Source organism: Rhamphochromis sp. 'chilingali', assembly GCF_963969265.1.
Source record: "Rhamphochromis sp. 'chilingali' genome assembly, chromosome: 1".
Taxonomy (NCBI): domain Eukaryota; kingdom Metazoa; phylum Chordata; class Actinopteri; order Cichliformes; family Cichlidae; genus Rhamphochromis; species Rhamphochromis sp. 'chilingali'.
In genome coordinates, this window is record NC_137929.1 from 61,942,843 (window position 1) to 61,961,026 (window position 18,184).

Genomic DNA, 18,184 nt, shown 5'->3' on the forward strand with positions numbered 1-18,184 from the left:
CGGAGAGTGCTTTATAACGTTTTCTTTATAAAATGCTGTTTTTACCATTTCTTCCCCCAGTAAATATAAACAACAATATTCTGGAAGAAAACCAAACACTGGATTTTTTTTTGGAGCAGGAGCAGATAAACAGGGAGCCAAGGTCGTAGCTTAGGCGCTGTGTGAGAGAAAGCATGTGAATGTTTAGGCTTTTTATGATAAGGTGGGGGCACCAGAGGCTATAAGAGTTTCATCATCATCATCATCGTTTACAGTGGGGCAAAAAAGTATTTAGTCAGCCACCGATTGTGCAAGTTCCCCCACCTAAAATGATGACAGAGGTCAGTAATTTGCACCAGAGGTACACTTCAACTGTGAGAGACAGAATGTGAAAAAAAAATCCATGAATCCACATGGTAGGATTTGTAAAGAATTTATTCGTAAATCAGGGTGGAAAATAAGTATTTGGTCAATAACAAAAATACAACTCAATACTTTGTAACATAACCTTTGTTGGCAATAACAGAGTTCAAACGTTTACTATAGGTCTTTACCAGGTTTGCACACACAGTAGCTGGTATTTTGGCCCATTCCTCCATGCAGATCTTCTCGAGAGCAGTGATGTTTTGGGGCTGTCGCCGAGCAACACGGACTTTCAACTCCCGCCACAGATTTTCTATGGGGTTGAGGTCTGGAGACTGGCTAGGCCACTCCAGGACTTTCAAATGCTTCTTACGGAGCCACTCCTTTGTTGCCCGGGCGGTGTGTTTTGGATCATTGTCATGTTGGAAGACCCAGCCTCGTTTCATCTTCAAAGTTCTCACTGATGGAAGGAGGTTTTGGCTCAAAATCTCACGATACATGGCCCCATTCATTCTGTCCTTAACACGGATCAGTCGTCTTGTCCCCTTGGCAGAAAAACAGCCCCATAGCATGATGTTTCCACCCCCATGCTTCACAGTAGGTATGGTGTTCTTGGGATGCAACTCAGTATTCTTCTTCCTCCAAACACGACGAGTTGAGTTTATACCAAAAAGTTCTACTTTGGTTTCATCTGACCACATGACATTCTCCCAATCCTCTGCTGTATCATCCATGTGCTCTCTGGCAAACTTCAGACGGGCCTGGACATGCACTGGCTTCAGCAGCGGAACACATCTGGCACTGCAGGATTTGATTCCCTGCCGTTGTAGTGTGTTACTGATGGTGACCTTTGTTACTTTGGTCCCAGCTCTCTGAAGGTCATTCACCAGGACCCCCGTGTGGTTCTGGGATCTTTGCTCACCGTTCTCATGATCATTTTGACCCCACGGGATGAGATCTTGCGTGGAGCCCCAGATCGAGGGAGATTATCAGTGGTCTTGTATGTCTTCCATTTTCTGATGATTGCTCCCACAGTTGATTTTTTCACACCAAGCTGCTTGCCTATTGTAGATTCACTCTTCCCAGTCTGGTGCAGGTCTACAATACTTTTCCTGGTGTCCTTCGAAAGCTCTTTGGTCTTGGCCATGGCGGCGTTTGGAGTCTGACTGTTTGAGGCTGTGGACAGGTGTCTTTTATACAGATGATGAGTTCAAACAGGTGCCATTCATACAGGTAACGAGTGGGGGACAGAAAAGCTTCTTACAGAAGACGTTACAGGTCTGTGAGAGCCAGAGATTTTCCTTGTTTGAGGTGACCAAATACTTATTTTCCACCCTAATTTACGAATAAATTCTTTACAAATCCTACCATGTGAATTCATGGATTTTTTTTTCACATTCTGTCTCTCACAGTTGAAGTGTACCTCTGGTGCAAATTACTGACCTCTGTCATCATTTTAAGTGGGGGAACTTGCACAATCGGTGGCTGACTAAATACTTTTTTGCCCCACTGTATTTGTATAGCACTTTAAGAACACACCAGGCAGACCAAAGTGCTGAACAACACAGATCAAAACAACAACCAAATTAAAAATACCATAAAATCATTACAAACAATAAAATAAATAAGAAGGTGTCAGTTTCCTACAGAGTTAAAAGCCAGGGAATAAAAATAGGTTTTCAATCTGGACTTAAAGACCTGCACTGATGACGCTTGTCTAATTTGGAGGGGAAGGTTATTCCAGAGCATCGGTGCCGCAATTGAAAAGGCACGGTCTCCTCTGCATTTCAGCCGCGACTTAGGGACCTACAGCAGCAGCTGCTCAGCTGAACGGAGCGAGCGAGGAGGAACATGTGGCTTCAGCAAGTCAGATAAGTACACAGGAGCCAGACCATTTAAAGATTTAAAAACCAATAAAAGGACGTTAAAACGAACCCTAAAATCAATGGGAAGCCAATGCAAGGAAGCCAGAACCGGAGTGATGTGATCGAATTTCCTACTACCGGTTAAAAATCGCGCCACCGCGTTTTGCACTAACTGCAGGCGTGACAAGGTGCCCGACCCGACCCCTATTAAAAAGGAATTACAATAGTCCAGACGTGAGGTGATAAAAGCATGAATAAGAGTTTCCAAATTGGGTTTGGAAAGGAAAGGCTTAACCTTCGACAGGCGTCTGAGGTGATAAAAAGCTGATTTTACCACCCCACTTACATGACCTTCAAAAGTAAGCGCAGAATCAAGTTTAACACCAAGATTAGTGACTGAACTTTTCAGATGAGAGGTCAAATCACCAAAATCAACATCTGGAGAATCAGTAGAACAATGCGGGCCATATAAAATTGCTTCCGTTTTGCGACCATTAAAATTCAAAAAATTATTTGCCATCCATAATTTAATATCGCTAAGACAGTCAAGCAGTGATTGACACGGGGAGGTATCCAAATGACTAAAAGGTAAGTAAAGCTGACAGTCATCGGCATACAAATGAAATGACACTCCGTGTTTACGAAAAATCGCACCAAGGGGGAGTAAATACAGCAAGAAAAGTAATGGCCCAAGGATAGATCCCTGGGGCACACCCCAAAGCAGAGGGGCCACAGAGGAAGCGGCCAGCCCCAGCTTGATACAAAAACTCCTTTCGGAAAGATATGATTTTATCCATGACAATGCCAGATCAGAAATTCCCACACAGTGATGTAAGCGGGAGATCAGCAGGTCGTGGTCCACTGTGTCAAATGCAGCTGTCATATCCAATAAGACAAGCACAGCATATTTACCACAATCAGTAGCAACAAGAATGTCATTCATAACTTTAACAAGAGCTGTTTCCGTACTGTGAAAGGGCTTAAAACCAGATTGGAAAATTTCAGACAATTGCGAGTCGCTCAAATAATCCAACAGTTGGGTATGTACAATCCTCTCCAAGATCTTGCTTAAAAAGGGAAGTTTGGAGATAGGTCTAAAATTTGACATAGTAGAACTATCAAGGCCAGGTTTCTTAAGTAAGGGGTGTATGACTGCATGTTTAAACCCACTAGGAACTTGACCGGTTAACAGACTAGTATTGATAATTTTCAGGATATAAGGTCCAATGATGGGAAATACTTTTTGGAGAAAGCGGGGAGTAACAACATCATTTGGGGAGCCACAGGGCTTAGCATGTAGCACCAACTCCTCTAAGTCACGCAGAGAAATCGGTGCAAAAGCAGGGAATAAGCTTGAGCAAGGAGCATGCATGGCCGGATCAACAATAGGTGGAATCAGAGGCCTCAGGCTAGCAATCTTGTCCACAAAAAAGGTGATAAACTTGTTGCACATAGCCTCAGAGGACAGCAAAAGGTTGTAACCCTCCAAGTTAAGTACAGAATTAATCGTATTGTATAAAACACGAGGGTTATGAGAGTTGGCCGAAATAAGTTGAGAAAAGTAGGTGTTTATCGGCCTTAACTGCCCTCTGATAAGTTTTCCAACTAATCTTTAGGGCTTCCAGGGAGACATGCAATCTGTCTGTTTTCCACTGTCTTTCACATTTCCTACATTGTCTTCTAATAGCTCGGGCATGATCTGTTAACCAAGGACTAGTCTTAGATTTACATTTTCTTACTCTCAAAGGGGCAACAACATCAAGCACAGATTTACAAGCAAAGTCAAAATACAAAAGTAGGTCATCTGCAGTGGGCAACTCAGGGGCATAAGACATAAATTTGTCAAACAGTATAGAAAACCATTCGGCAGAATCAGAGCCAAAGGCACGATAACATCGAGCAGGTGCAGCCTGATTTGCAAAAGCGTTAGAAGGAGCAATATCAAATAAGATAGGCATATGATCAGAAAATACTGCATCTTCAACCCGTACATTGCAAACAGATAAACCATGAGATAAGACTAAGTCCAGTGTGTGACCACGTTCTTGAGTGGCACCACTAACAAATTGGACAAAATTAAAAGAGTTCACTAAGTCCAGAAAGTCCTTGGCCAGGGGCTTCCCCGGACAGCAAACATGAATATTAAAATCACCAAGCAGGAGGATCTGGTCATATCGTGATGCACAATCAGCAAGAAACTCTGAGAACTCTGATAAGAACACCTTGTTATATTTCGGCGGGCGATAAACAATCGCACATAACAACGAAGGCGAGTGGCCCAGTTTACATAAACAGAGTTCAAAGCTGGTGTAGCGAGACGAAGGGAAAAGCTGCTTCAAGTCCAAGTGAGCCTTAAAAACAACAGCAAGCCCTCCTCCGCGACCAGAAGCTCTCGGAACATTAAAAAAGGTACAGTCAGCGGGTACTAGTTCAATGAAAGCGCTTAACTCACCGGGAGAAATCCAGGTTTCAGTCAAGAAGAGTAAATCCAGAACACGAGAGAGAAAAAAATCCTTCAATATGAAGGTCTTGTTGACCACCGACCTGGTATTTATTAGACCCAGCCTGAGAGGGACTGGGTCCAAAACTTCCGAGGTATTAGCAACCAGATCCACCGGTCGAAGATTTTTCTTGTCAACTCCGCGCCAGCGCATATGCCGTAGAGGAGAGAGTTTTGCTGGACCATTTTCGAAAGACCCAACAACAGGAACCAGCCAGGAGTCCACCGGATCCAAGGCACGCAATGGCACCAATAGTTGCGGACAAAAGCGGCGGATGCAGCGGAGCTCATGGGGAAAATGAGAAATCCAGGATTTCAGCTTCACAAGACGACCTCCACGGTTACCCCGTCTCCTGCGTCGCTTCCGCAGATCCGGTGACGGTGGTAGGGAACGCCAGTACGGTGGTATTGGTTCCAGATAGGGAGGAAAAAAGCCTTGGCTGTCATATTCAGGCCGGTCAGACATCCGGATGGATAAACCTATTTCCAATAATGTCTGGCGATCATAGGAAAAAGTACAACACACATGTAACACAAAATTAACTAAAAACAATAAAACAAAACAAATAAAGGAGAGCGATAGACGGCGTGCCGAACACACAGGCGCCATCTTGAATCCAATTCAATTCAATGGACAGTGTTTGAGCAATGCTCCACCATTTTGAGATCTGAGGCTGTCTGCATACAGTGTCCATCTCCCACGCGTGTGATCATTAAAATCATCGTTTGACTTAACCTGGCCGGTACAGTGTTGTTATTGTGGTTTTTTCTCTTGTCTCCATCCCCAATTTTGAACTCGTAACAATCACAACTCTGTTTTTTATGTGGCCTATCAACACAATTTGAAAACTGGTATAAAATCCACTCTTTTTACGTCACTTGTTCCATCTGTCCTGCTCACATCTCCAATGGTTGTACACGTTGTCATTAATGTGGCTTCACTCCACATTAGCCACGCCACTTTGCTAGCTAAAACACCGGTGTCGGCACATAAGGACGCTGTCATAGCCTGTCAACGACGTTGATTAGCTGCGCATATACAAATTTGAATCACGTGATTGGCTGGACTATGGGATGAGGTGCCATTGTTCTAATCCCATACTGGAGCAGCCAGTCACTTACTGACTAACACTGCAAAACAGAATTGTTAACGTATTTACTTTCATTTCAATTCCGGTTAGAATTTTATTTTATGTGCAACACGGATTTTTTCTGCACAGAGACCGTGCCAGCAGTGCGCAATTGAGCACACGTGCAGTTTAGAGGGAACATTGGTGATGATTATCAGAAAGTGAACAAGGTCTCATGGTTTGATGCTTGTCCAATGCCTGAGTTGACCTGGACTGGTTAAGCACTGCTTGTCTTATTTTATGATGCTGGATTTAACCAACGCTTACTGGCAGATTCCCTTGTCTGCAGAGCCCAAAGACAAAAACGGCCTTCTCCACTCTGTATGGTTCGTACCAATTCGTCACACTTCCGTTCGGCTTATTTGAAGCCTCGGCCATTTTTCAGCACCTCACGGAGCGGTAGCTGCTTCCTCAAATTGCATATGCTGTTTTCTACCTGGATGATGTTGTTGTGGTACCCCTGTGAGAGCTTGTGAATTGGAACCAACACAGGAAAAGAGATTGAAGCCATATGTGTAGAGGAATGCGGTGACATACGATACCATACCTCCTGTTTTAACAGACAAGCTGGCGCTCTCTCTCTCTCTCTCTCTCTCTCTCTCTCTCTCTCTCCTTTTATGGGAATGTCTGAATTTCTATACATACAAAGTTACCTCCTTTTTCAGCAGATAAGCGAAAGGTTTTGTCCTTCTAAGGAAAAATTATCAGTTCCATACATGCCACTCCTACTGCTGTGGAAACTTGCTTTAAGTATACATGTAAATAAAGGTAAAGGATGTTCTGAATGCCCTGGGCGGTTTTTCTGTGTCACATCGGTTGAGCAGTGACCGCCCATGCGCATGTAAAAAATAGATATCTGAGTTGTAAGTTTCTTTGCCTTCTAACAACTTTCTCCTCACAATCGTGTTTGTTGTACAGTGTAATTTTTAGTGCTGTGTCTTACGCCGAGTTTTATTTTGTTAATGCTGTATAGTTTTCACGGTAGCTTTGGAGAGAAGTCTTCAAATAAACCAGTGACAGAAAACCACTGCCTGTTCTTCGAGGGAATTATACTCATGTAGCTATGATGATGTTTGCTAGTTCACCTTACATGCATTAATGTAATAACATGGTTAGCGTACTCAACATGAATTACACACGAACAACATTAAGCTACTCACGCAGAGAAGAACGGCTGCTGCTGCCATCTTCGTCCGTCATCATTTCTGCTACACTGGCAGGGCTAGGGGCCAGGACTCTACTCTTCGTGTTTTTGGGGGATGTTGCTAATTCCGGGTCCGATAACAGGCACCACACCTGCAGTAGATGTACACGGTGTGAGGTCTCAGCAAGCTATCAAATACGGCGCATTTCTCGGCTTTTAAAAAAACGCTATGCGTCACCAGGCGTTTCATCAGATTTGAGGTGTTACCTCCTTTGACGGTATTGCAGTATCTGATTAAAGCACTTGTAGCAGGCTGCTGAGTTTGCATCTTTTGCTGTGAAGTACAGCCAGACTTTTGACCGCTTCGCCTTGGGCATTTTTAATCTGTAGCTCTGATCTAAAAGAACGTACGTACCTGGGCCCGCCTACTATCCTCGGAAACGTAAAATGATTGGCTAGAATCTAAAGTGTATCACAGCTCAGGAAAAAAAAGCACTGAAATAAAGCACCGAAATGTGTGCTGCTTTTCGGTCTGGTTACTACCGTTTATGTCAGAACCGGTGCCATCATGGCACCGGATACCGGTATCCATCCCTAGTCATATATTTACTGTTTTGCTGTTTTCAATGGAGACCAGGGATATTATTGGACAGAACCTATGATCGCCGGCCAAAACTGACACTGTTATTGAACTGTTTAGCCAGTAAGACACTGTAGAAGACAATGTGATGTGTTTATTGATATGAGTAAGGAAAGTAACTGTTATGAAAGAAGATGTTAATTAGAGAAAATGAACCAGTAAAGAGAGTATATTTCACTGAGGATGTGAAATAAGTAAATGTAATTGATGTGAATGAGGAACCTGCTGAATTATATATTGAAAGCTCATGGTAGTGTTTATATAGCATTTGTTTGTGTGAAATAAATCAGACTCAGACACAATCTGGAGGAATACAGAGACACATGCTGTCTTCCTTACTCCGCTCTTCACCTGCTTTTACAGGTAACATATTTGTCATCATGGTCTTCATCATTGGGACCCGTAACAAATCTTGGGGGCTCGTCCAGGATTGTCGACACCTTGCAGTTGAGACTGATCCAAAAATGACATCTGGGACCAGGACGGGAGCTGATGCGAGCTGAAAGTTGGAGCCGAGACTGATCCATGGTTGCTAAGACGGTGGGTCCTGCGGGCCTGGGTCAGCAAGAGGTCGACGCAGAGAAGGCTTCCCTGATGCAGAGATAGTTCGTGGAGTGCTCAGGATATTAAGGCCTGGAACTTTTAAAGATATGTTAATCAATAAAGACGATTTGACTGTACTTGAACTGAAGGGGTTTCTCCATGCCCACCTGAGAGAGAAAAATAGTACAGAACTCTTTCAAGAATTAATGTGTGCCAGAAAAGATGAAAGTGAGACACCACAGCAGTTTCTCTACCGGGTGACAGGGTTGAAGCAGTGGGTCCTCTTCATATGGGACCCAACCTAACCTTAACAGTAGCAAACCAAGTCTCCCCTCGCCAGTCACATCAGAAGTAGTTAACCAGCAGCAGGGTGAGGCACTCGCTACGTCTGGTGTTATGGCACCCCACACTAAACGTGGGGCAGTTGCTAAGCTAATCAGTAAGAAAGCTCTCATACATTGCAATTTGAATGGCTTAGCAGTGAAAGCAGTACTTGACACATGTGCTCAAGTTTGCATCATAAGTAAACATTGGAAAGACTGATACTTGCCTGACTTAGTCATGCAACCTCTGTCTGAAATCATCAAGGAAATTGATGAGTTGAAAGTTTGCGCAGTCAACGGGGAAACCATATAATTTGATGGCTGGGTACCCATCATGATCAACTTACCGGGGGATGAAGACCCCAGCCTCTCCATCAGTATTCCGGTCCTCGTCAGTACCTTGCCTGTGGACAAACCATTGATCGGTTTCAATGTCTTGGAACAGATCATTGAGGAGCAACTAGAGCAGTTGATACCTACTCTTGTTACCTTGCTGTGTAATGCCATCTGTCTTCCTCCTGAGAATGGTGAGGTGGTCAGAAGCTTCATTCAGACAGTAGAGCCAAACATTACACAAGGGTACTTGAGAACAGTTGAAAGGGATGTGATTATCCCTCCTGAACAGGTCACCTGGTTAAAGTGCCCCGTTCCATCAACCATGAATCCACTTGATTGTTTAGTGCTGTTTGAGGATGATGAGGGCAACCAGGCCCTAAAGCGGTTCTATGTCTTGACGGGGTTAGTTGAAATACAGAATCCAGCTAACCCATACATCACCATTGCTCTAAGTAATGACACCAAACATGATATGATCTTGACAAGGAAGATGGCCCTGGGCACCTTACAGCCAGTTGAACGTATTGTGGAGGTTGAGGCCTCAAACGAGTGCCCACCTGCAATAACGGTTCGCAAGATAATGGTAGAGTCAGCTGGACCTCTCCCAATGTCGTGGTATCCGCCAGTGAATCTTGATCATTTGGAAGAGGAACAAAAAGAGATTGTCCAGAGAATGTTGTTTGATGAGTGCAGGGTCTTTGAGTGGGATGGGAACAATATTGGTTGTAATCCTGATCTGAAAATGGTGATAAACCTAAAGGATGACATACCAGTGCAGAGAGCATATACCTCCTTTGCACAGTCTTGTAGACGGGGATACAACGTCCTCCCATGGATTCCTATCCTATTCCTGTCTAAACGGCCCATCTGTGTCTCTGTTCCTGTCCGTGATGTGGCCTCCCATGATTTACGCACCGTCTGTGTGGGCCTGGATCCTTGTGTCATCGATTCACAGAGAGTTGGGGAATGGCTTTCAACTCTCTGTGAATGGTACTCATGGCCATTGATCAGTGTGCTTTGGTCAGTGGGCTTTGGTCAGTGGTTGTTCTCAATGGTCTTGAGAATTTGTATATTAACCCTTTAAGACCTACCATAGAACCCAGTCCGCCAGAGCTTATATTATATTTTTACATGCTGTGGAGCCATTTCTGGGAGCATTTCAAGTTGCTATACATCAATACAACCATTATAGCCCAAATTTTAATATGTCTGCATTAAGTGCATAGTAATTACATAAATTGCAAAAAAGTGCAATAAACTACAAAAAAATTTAAAATCTTTTTTGTTTTTTTAACATATATTTCTAGTTAGAGAAATTTAAGAGGCTCATCCCTCAAAACTGTAAATACAAAAAAGTTGCACAAACTAGTTTCCCACCACAGGAAATTTATTTTGAGTGTTTTCATAGTTTTATTTTTGAGATACACCAATTTTCATATACTACAGGAAAAACGAAAAAATATATTATAGTGTAAATTTGCAAAATAACAGCATATGCATCAAAATAAACTATTTCCAGCAGTGCAATATGATTCCTAAGCATCCCAGAAACGACACAGAAAGTCATGAAGTCAAACATAACTTTTAAAAACACAAGTATAAGCTCATGAGGCCACGATGGCAAAAAACTACATTTCCGCAAAATGACGTCACTTCCGGTTTCGGGCAGGTCATGCGGTCATGTGATAGTTCGCGCTGATGGACGTAGGAAGTGTTACAAACAGCTGATCGGATCGGCAAAGCGCGTTTCTGGAATATTATGTTTTTGTTGCTACAAGCACTTTTTATGCAGTTTTTGCAAAGCTATATGTGGAAGGAAACTGTGACCGAGGACAAACTGATGGCATAAGATGTAAGTACAATTCCTCCGGTTTCATATGTAAAAAAAATTATTGCGCTAGCTCACGTGGTTGCAGTGCTAGCGGGATTTAAAAATAGTTACGCAAAATGGAGCGTGTCCGCTCCTATCGGTTCTAAAGGGTTAATAATCAAGAACTGACCTCCCAGATCATTGTTACTTCAGTGGGCTGTTTTCAGTCATTATGCAAATATACTGTTTATAAGACTGGGGAATCCTGCAGTCGACTGAGACTGAAGAAGTCACATGGATGAGTGACAAAACGTTTCTCCCACTGAAAACGTTACATCCAGATGAACAGAATCAGCTTTTGGAGATTTACTTAACTGCTTGATTGAGCATGTATTAAGACACTTTAAAATTTAGTTTTTACTATTACTTTTACTAGGATATTACCAGGAGAAGCTCACAAAGCTTTCTGCTATACTTCAGTTTCTCATTAAAATAAATAAATAAAACTTTCAGATCTTGGTACATCACAAAAACAGACATAAAAAAGGCCATTCATTTGGTTTACATGTAAATATTTATTTAGCCGCAGCTATTTTATTTATCTGGAGATGCCCGGGGAAGAGGTTCATCACGTTGTGGGAAAGTGGCTTTGTGGTTTCCCCTTGGGTATTACACATTTCTTAATTAACTCCACCTCCTCCCTCCAATCAAGGCTGCTCACCGGCCCGGACAGCCGGTAAATTCACAGCCTGGTACACCGGTCCCGTCGTCTACACCACCATTACCATCTGTTCAATCATCTGCAGCTGCAATGACGCCGGAGGGACCCGCTCTGCCCGAGCAGGAAGTCAGCACAACGGAGGGTCCTGCATGTCGATGTACGGCACAGCGTCCAGCATGCAGGGTACTGTCAGGGACCTGGGCTCGAGCAAACCTGGTACCCTGTGCACTTATTGAATTGAATTGAATGAATGCTTTATTGGCCACATGCAGGTTGCCCCGCAGAGGAATAGGACCCCCCCCCCCCCCCCCCCGACTTACACACACAACAAAGACATCACATGGGAATACAGTCGGAGATCGGCAGCGTTACAGAGAAAACACTGAAAAAATTACACAACAATGGGAAAAGTACAAGAGGAAAAAAAGAGACCTCTTCTCACGCTGGGCACCTATGGGAGGACAGCATGAGAACAGGAATAAAAAAAAAACTCCTCTGCACAGAGAGCACATTAATGTCCACATCACAACATTAGAGCACGTGACAAGCCACAGGGGTTGGATAGAGGGGTGGGGGGTAATTGGAAGGAACACAGCAGTCGTCCTACACAGCGCTACCATTTCAGCGTGGCACACAGACCCGCCGTCTTCCCCCACAGGAAACAAGCAAGGTTCAAGGTTCTTTATTTGTCACATGCATAGTTATACAAGTATAACACACAGTGAAATGTAGCCTGACACGCTCCTCGACATGTGCAAAAAAATTGGGGGGGGGGGGGGGGGGGGGTGTAGAGGAAAAACATTATATATATATATATATATATATATATGTAGTATATACATTGGGTGAATGTGCAGTAGTAGCAGCAAGCAGGTGAATTCTGTACATTAATATGAATAGACATCTGACTATTTTACAGGATAGACAATATAAACATATTTAAAATTAAAGGAATTGAAATATACATTGTGCCTTGGTTTAGCATCGAAGGCGTTTGGAAAGGGAGGGGGATGAGTGCGTGCTTATCAGTGTAAGTGTATGTGTGTGCGTGTCCAGATTTCAGCTGAGACAGTGTCCTTCGCTCTATCAGGCTAAGTAAACAGTCTGCCAGCCAACCCAGGTGGCCTTGCGTGGGATGGGAAGAATAGTCATCACACAGTCGTTATCAGGGAGCTGTTTTGGTGGGCTCCAGCCTTGGGCCTGAGCAGCTGGCGCCGTGGTGTCCATATGTTGAATATTGTTGATTTCTCCTTTATGCGAGCAGCTCCGAATTTAGCACTCTGACACTGGTCTCTCGATCTCGCATTGGAGAGCCACGAGCCTCCCCATGATGGTATCAAACTTCTGTTCCGTGGTGTTGTCATTCTTTTGATTCTGAGACCCCACGACTGCAGCGATCCATTCTGCGATGTGATCCAACTTTCGCTCAAGGGTGTCATTGTGAGCAGGCCCCTCTCTGATGTATCCCATCATACGCTCAATGGTGTTAGTTTGAGTCTTCACAGCAGCTGTAAGCATCTCCAAGGTGTTAACCATGCTGCGTTCGGTGTGAGAGGTCGCGCCTCGTCCCATCGCTTCAATTCCAGCGGTCAGCCTTGGGGGGGTTTGAACAGCTGGTTCCGCTCTCTTATTTCTCCGATAAGTCAGGGCCAAGTCAGGGCCAAGCCAGCTCCGATCAGCAAGAACCCTGTTATCATGGTTCCGAATAGGTAGATATCTTCAGCGTCCTCGATCGACAGTCCCGCCAGGCACAAGATCCTCCAGGTCTGCCACCCATCCATCGTGTATTCGACAGGGAAAGTCCCTCCAGGGCACTCGGGCTCTCCCGAGCCAAGACTTCTCGTTGAGAAAAGGGTGTCAATAGCATTCAGAGACCAGTTGATCAAATCCATAATTCTCTTTTAGGTTTTAGAGAACGACAGTGAGAGACTGTTCGAGGGAAAAGTAATGCACACGAGACAAGACAAGGACACAAGAGGCTAAGCAGGGAAGATAAGGGGAAGGAGGAGAGGAGAAAAAGTGCGACCGCCTTCACAGAGAGCCAAGAGAAGTTGTTATATTCACTTATATGTGTGAATTCGCAGCTGGAATAGGGGTTAAAGGTATCATCAGACTTGGGAAGTTGCTGCTTTCTACAAACAGGAAGTGAAATAGCACAACCAACAACTGTAATACTTGTATTAACAACAATAATAACAAAACAAACTACTACGACAATCAGTCAGACATATCCCTCCAACAGATCCATCCATTTGGTTCCTCCTGGCTGACCTGAAGGTAAGAAACATATGTAGGGTGTCAGCTGTCAAGTAGGTGATGAGTGAAGTAAATAAGTAACTAAAACTTATTAATATAGCACTTTTTTTAGACAAGAATCTATTACAAAGTGCTTAACTTATTATTAAAAATACAGCACATAGAAACAACATAATACACAAGAACATCATCAAAAATATTTTTATAGTTGATCAGAAATTTACTGTAACTGTTTTGTCTGGGAGTGTTATCTACTGAAACTGAATTGTAACTGAATCTTGGCTCCATCCAAACATCTCCAATGCCTAGGTGGAGTTACCAAGCTGGACATTACACCATCAAGATCACACCAAATACTCCTGTAAGGAAAGGTGCGACCAGAGCAGAAAGCAACCAGGGTGTCCATATCATTGTTGGGGACTTTAATCAGGCATGTGTGAAAATTGTACTCCCCAAATTCCACCAATATGTTGCATGTCCTACCAGAGGGGTAAGGACACTGAATCATGTGAAGATATCAAGCAGGCCTACAGACTGACACCCCTCCATGACCTAGGACAATCTGACAGAATCTCTCTGCTCCTCATCCCTGCCTACATCCCCTCAGGAAAAAAAAGCCCCTCCAAGCACCCTGGTCATGGCTACAGACCTATAGCCGTCACAGGAAAAGATACGTGAGGATGGTCTTCGTGGACTACATCTCAGCATTCAACACCATAATCCCAGACATTTTTACCACCAAACTGGACCACCTTAAACCTGATCCTGATTTAAATATTTCCTCATCAACTGGCCCCAAACAGTCCACGAGTCCAGCAGCCACATCTCTGTCAATCTCACCTGGGCTCACAACACCAACATGTTGGTAAAGAAGGCCCAGGAGCAACTGCATTTCCTCCTTGTCCTGAGAAAGAATAACCCAGACCGGAAGCTGCTGCGAGTCTTTTACTGTGCTTCAGTGGAGAGCGTACTCTCCTACTGCCTGGCTATTAGGTACGCAGGGGCCACAACTGAGAACAGAAAGGCTGCACAGAGGGTAATTAACCCCACAAAAGAAAAACATTGGCTGCCCTCTGCCACCCATGGAGGCCATTGCCATGTCCTCCATTCTCAGGAAAACCACTGTCATCATGGGTGACCCCTTGCACCCCACCCACCACCCGTGTGACCCGTGCCCTCTGGTCGGTACCTAAGGTCAGTCACTTTCCACACCTCCAGAGTCCGAAACATCTTCTTCTGATTCGGACTCTCAACAAGTACTGTCCCTGAGGTGACTTCTTGTGACAATTGGATAAACCTAGAATCTCAGCTCACAATGACTTTATGTCATATTCTGTAGGCCTTCATTTTAATGTAGCTAATCACATGCAAAGATAGGGTCTAGGACTATGATCACAACATTGTGTGAAAGAAAGACGGAGGGCGGAAACTGTGAAGACAGCGACTGTGGTGGTACAGGCCAGGTACACGGAGCGACACAGAGACAAGGATCTGGAATTAATTGCAGGTACATTGGGAAAAGTGATAGAAAAGATCAAAAATGGATCAGGAAATTGAATTTCTAAAATGTTAATATTTTTTTTTTTATGGTAAATGGCCTGCATTTGTATAGCGCTTTTCTAGTCCATAGGACCCCAAAGCGCTTTACACTACATTCAGTCATCCACCCATTCACACACACATTCACACACTGGCGATAGCAAGCTACATATTTGTCAGAGCAAAATCAAAAAATTCATCTAAGTGCTGCTCATATCTACCTGTAGCTGGAGGAGAGGTGACATTCACTGGCCCTGAAAGAGTGTCCTGTTTTGAGTCAGGTATCTCTGCTGCACCATCCACTGTGTTAAATAAACTATGGCCTGCTGCAAATCATATCAAAAGAACAACAATTATTACAAAACAAATGTCCCCTGACAAACAAAAAAGTGTTGATGAGGAGGATTTTTTTTGTCTAGGCCTTAAACCACATGTCTGTTCTTCTGAGCACTAATATACACACAAGAAATAGGCTTTTATGAAAACACTAAATCAAACACTGCTAACAGTGGGAATAAAGGAATTATTTTACTGCATTAAAAAAAATCAATATCATGGTCCACACTGAGATTTCTCAGTCCATCCGACTTAAATACTCTATACGTGGACTTAACTGAACTCACTGCTCTCAACTATTAATTTAAATTTGTAATCTGACGAGACACAGTCTGTGAACATGGATTCAAAAATTCATGTTAAACTATATTTTGTCAAATTTGTCAAAATTTTAAAGTAATTTCACATTCAAATACATCATCTCCAACAAAATGTCGACTGTGACAGACAATCAGAAAAATCAGAATATCAGACAGCTATACCCTCAGCATCCACACAGTCAGACCATGAAACCTATAAATCGTGTCTTTAGCTCATTAATCCACTATGTCCAGTGACTGCCATCTTTGTCCTTTTCCCGACTGATTAGAAATCATGGGACTCGTAAAAATGACCAATAGTACGTATTACACGAAAAGCAAGCTAACAGCTAACTGAATTCAGTTTTGGTACAAACGTATGTTTGGTATCTATTGTGATAATAAAAAAGTCAAATAGTGTCATTTAGCTGGTTCAGGTATGAAGCCTGGAGTTTGTCTCATCCCCAAATCATTAAATATGGTAAATGGACCACTTTAATAGCTTTTCTACTCGAGCATAAAGCGCTGATATTACACAGATATTTATTCAAGGCTGCATAGAAAGACTTTTATTAACATCAGGTGTAGCCTCTGCACAAGGTTGGAGCCTAATTACTGCCTTTAACTCTGATAAAACCAAATCTGATGTTCCAACAGTGTTCAGGCAGAGAATTATTACCTGCAATGCTCCAGTTTGACCTCATGGTGGCAGTGCTGTCTCAATGTTGTAATGGCTACACAGACTACAGGAGAGAACAAGAGGGCTCTACTACTGATGTTTCATGATGTCTTTATGACATCATGCTGACGTCAGCCTCATGACATCATCAGGTTTTATAGATCACGTGCTGATGTCAGCAGTGTTAATATGTAAATCTAGTGCAGTATATTCATCTTTGTGTCAGTGTGAAGTCACATAATGTTGTACTGAAAAAATAATATTTTAAAAAGCTCAAACAAAGAGTGTTCATGTCCTCCAATGACTAATATATTACTTTAATGTTTTGAGATGGAAACTAAAGCTTTGTCCTCACGTGACCCTGACCTTTGACCTTTGTATTTATTATCTTTACCCACATGATTGGAGCAGAACTGGAAATCTTTGGCTTTTATAACCTGTAAAATTTCAGATTTTAAGATGTTTTCATGCAGTGTGTGATTTTGTGACTCTTTATGGCATCATTGTGACATCGTATTGAAAAAATAAACTGTGTTGTTCCGCTCTCTTCATGTCCTTTAAATCAGACAACATGACAGTGGTTGTGTGTTTGTTGTCACGGCAGCAGCAGCCATCTGTGACACCAGCACACAAAAGCAACACAACAGCAGGTTCAAACACTCAAAGAGCTGCGTTACAGTTAAATGTGTGACTGGTTGCTGAGCTGTTTGATTTTATGTGTCAGAGTTCAACTTCACATGTTTGAAATAATAACACAATTCTGGGAGCAATAATGACAGAATAAGGAAACAGGACAGACGATGACGACCTTCTTCTGTTGGACATGTGCACATCAGTTATACAGTGGGGCAAAAAAGTATTTAGTCAGCCACCGATTGTGCAAGTTCCCCCACTTAAAATGATGACAGAGGTCAGTAATTTGCACCAGAGGTACACTTCAACTGTGAGAGACAGAATGTGAAAAAAAATCCATGAATTCACATGGTAGGATTTGTAAAGAATTTATTCGTAAATCAGGGTGGAAAATAAGTATTTGGTCACCTCAAACAAGGAAAATCTCTGGCTCCCACAGACCTGTAACGTCTTCTGTAAGAAGCTTTTCTGTCCCCCACTCGTTACCTGTATGAATGGCACCTGTTTGAACTCATCATCTGTATAAAAGACACCTGTCCACAGCCTCAAACAGTCAGACTCCAAACGCCGCCATGGCCAAGACCAAAGAGCTTTCGAAGGACACCAGGAAAAGTATTGTAGACCTGCACCAGACTGGGAAGAGTGAATCTACAATAGGCAAGCAGCTTGGTGTGAAAAAATCAACTGTGGGAGCAATCATCAGAAAATGGAAGACATACAAGACCACTGATAATCTCCCTCGATCTGGGGCTCCACGCAAGATCTCATCCCGTGGGGTCAAAATGATCATGAGAACGGTGAGCAAAGATCCCAGAACCACACGGGGGTCCTGGTGAATGACCTTCAGAGAGCTGGGACCAAAGTAACAAAGGTCACCATCAGTAACACACTACAACGGCAGGGAATCAAATCCTGCAGTGCCAGATGTGTTCCGCTGCTGAAGCCAGTGCATGTCCAGGCCCGTCTGAAGTTTGCCAGAGAGCACATGGATGATACAGCAGAGGATTGGGAGAATGTCATGTGGTCAGATGAAACCAAAGTAGAACTTTTTGGTATAAACTCAACTCGTCGTGTTTGGAGGAAGAAGA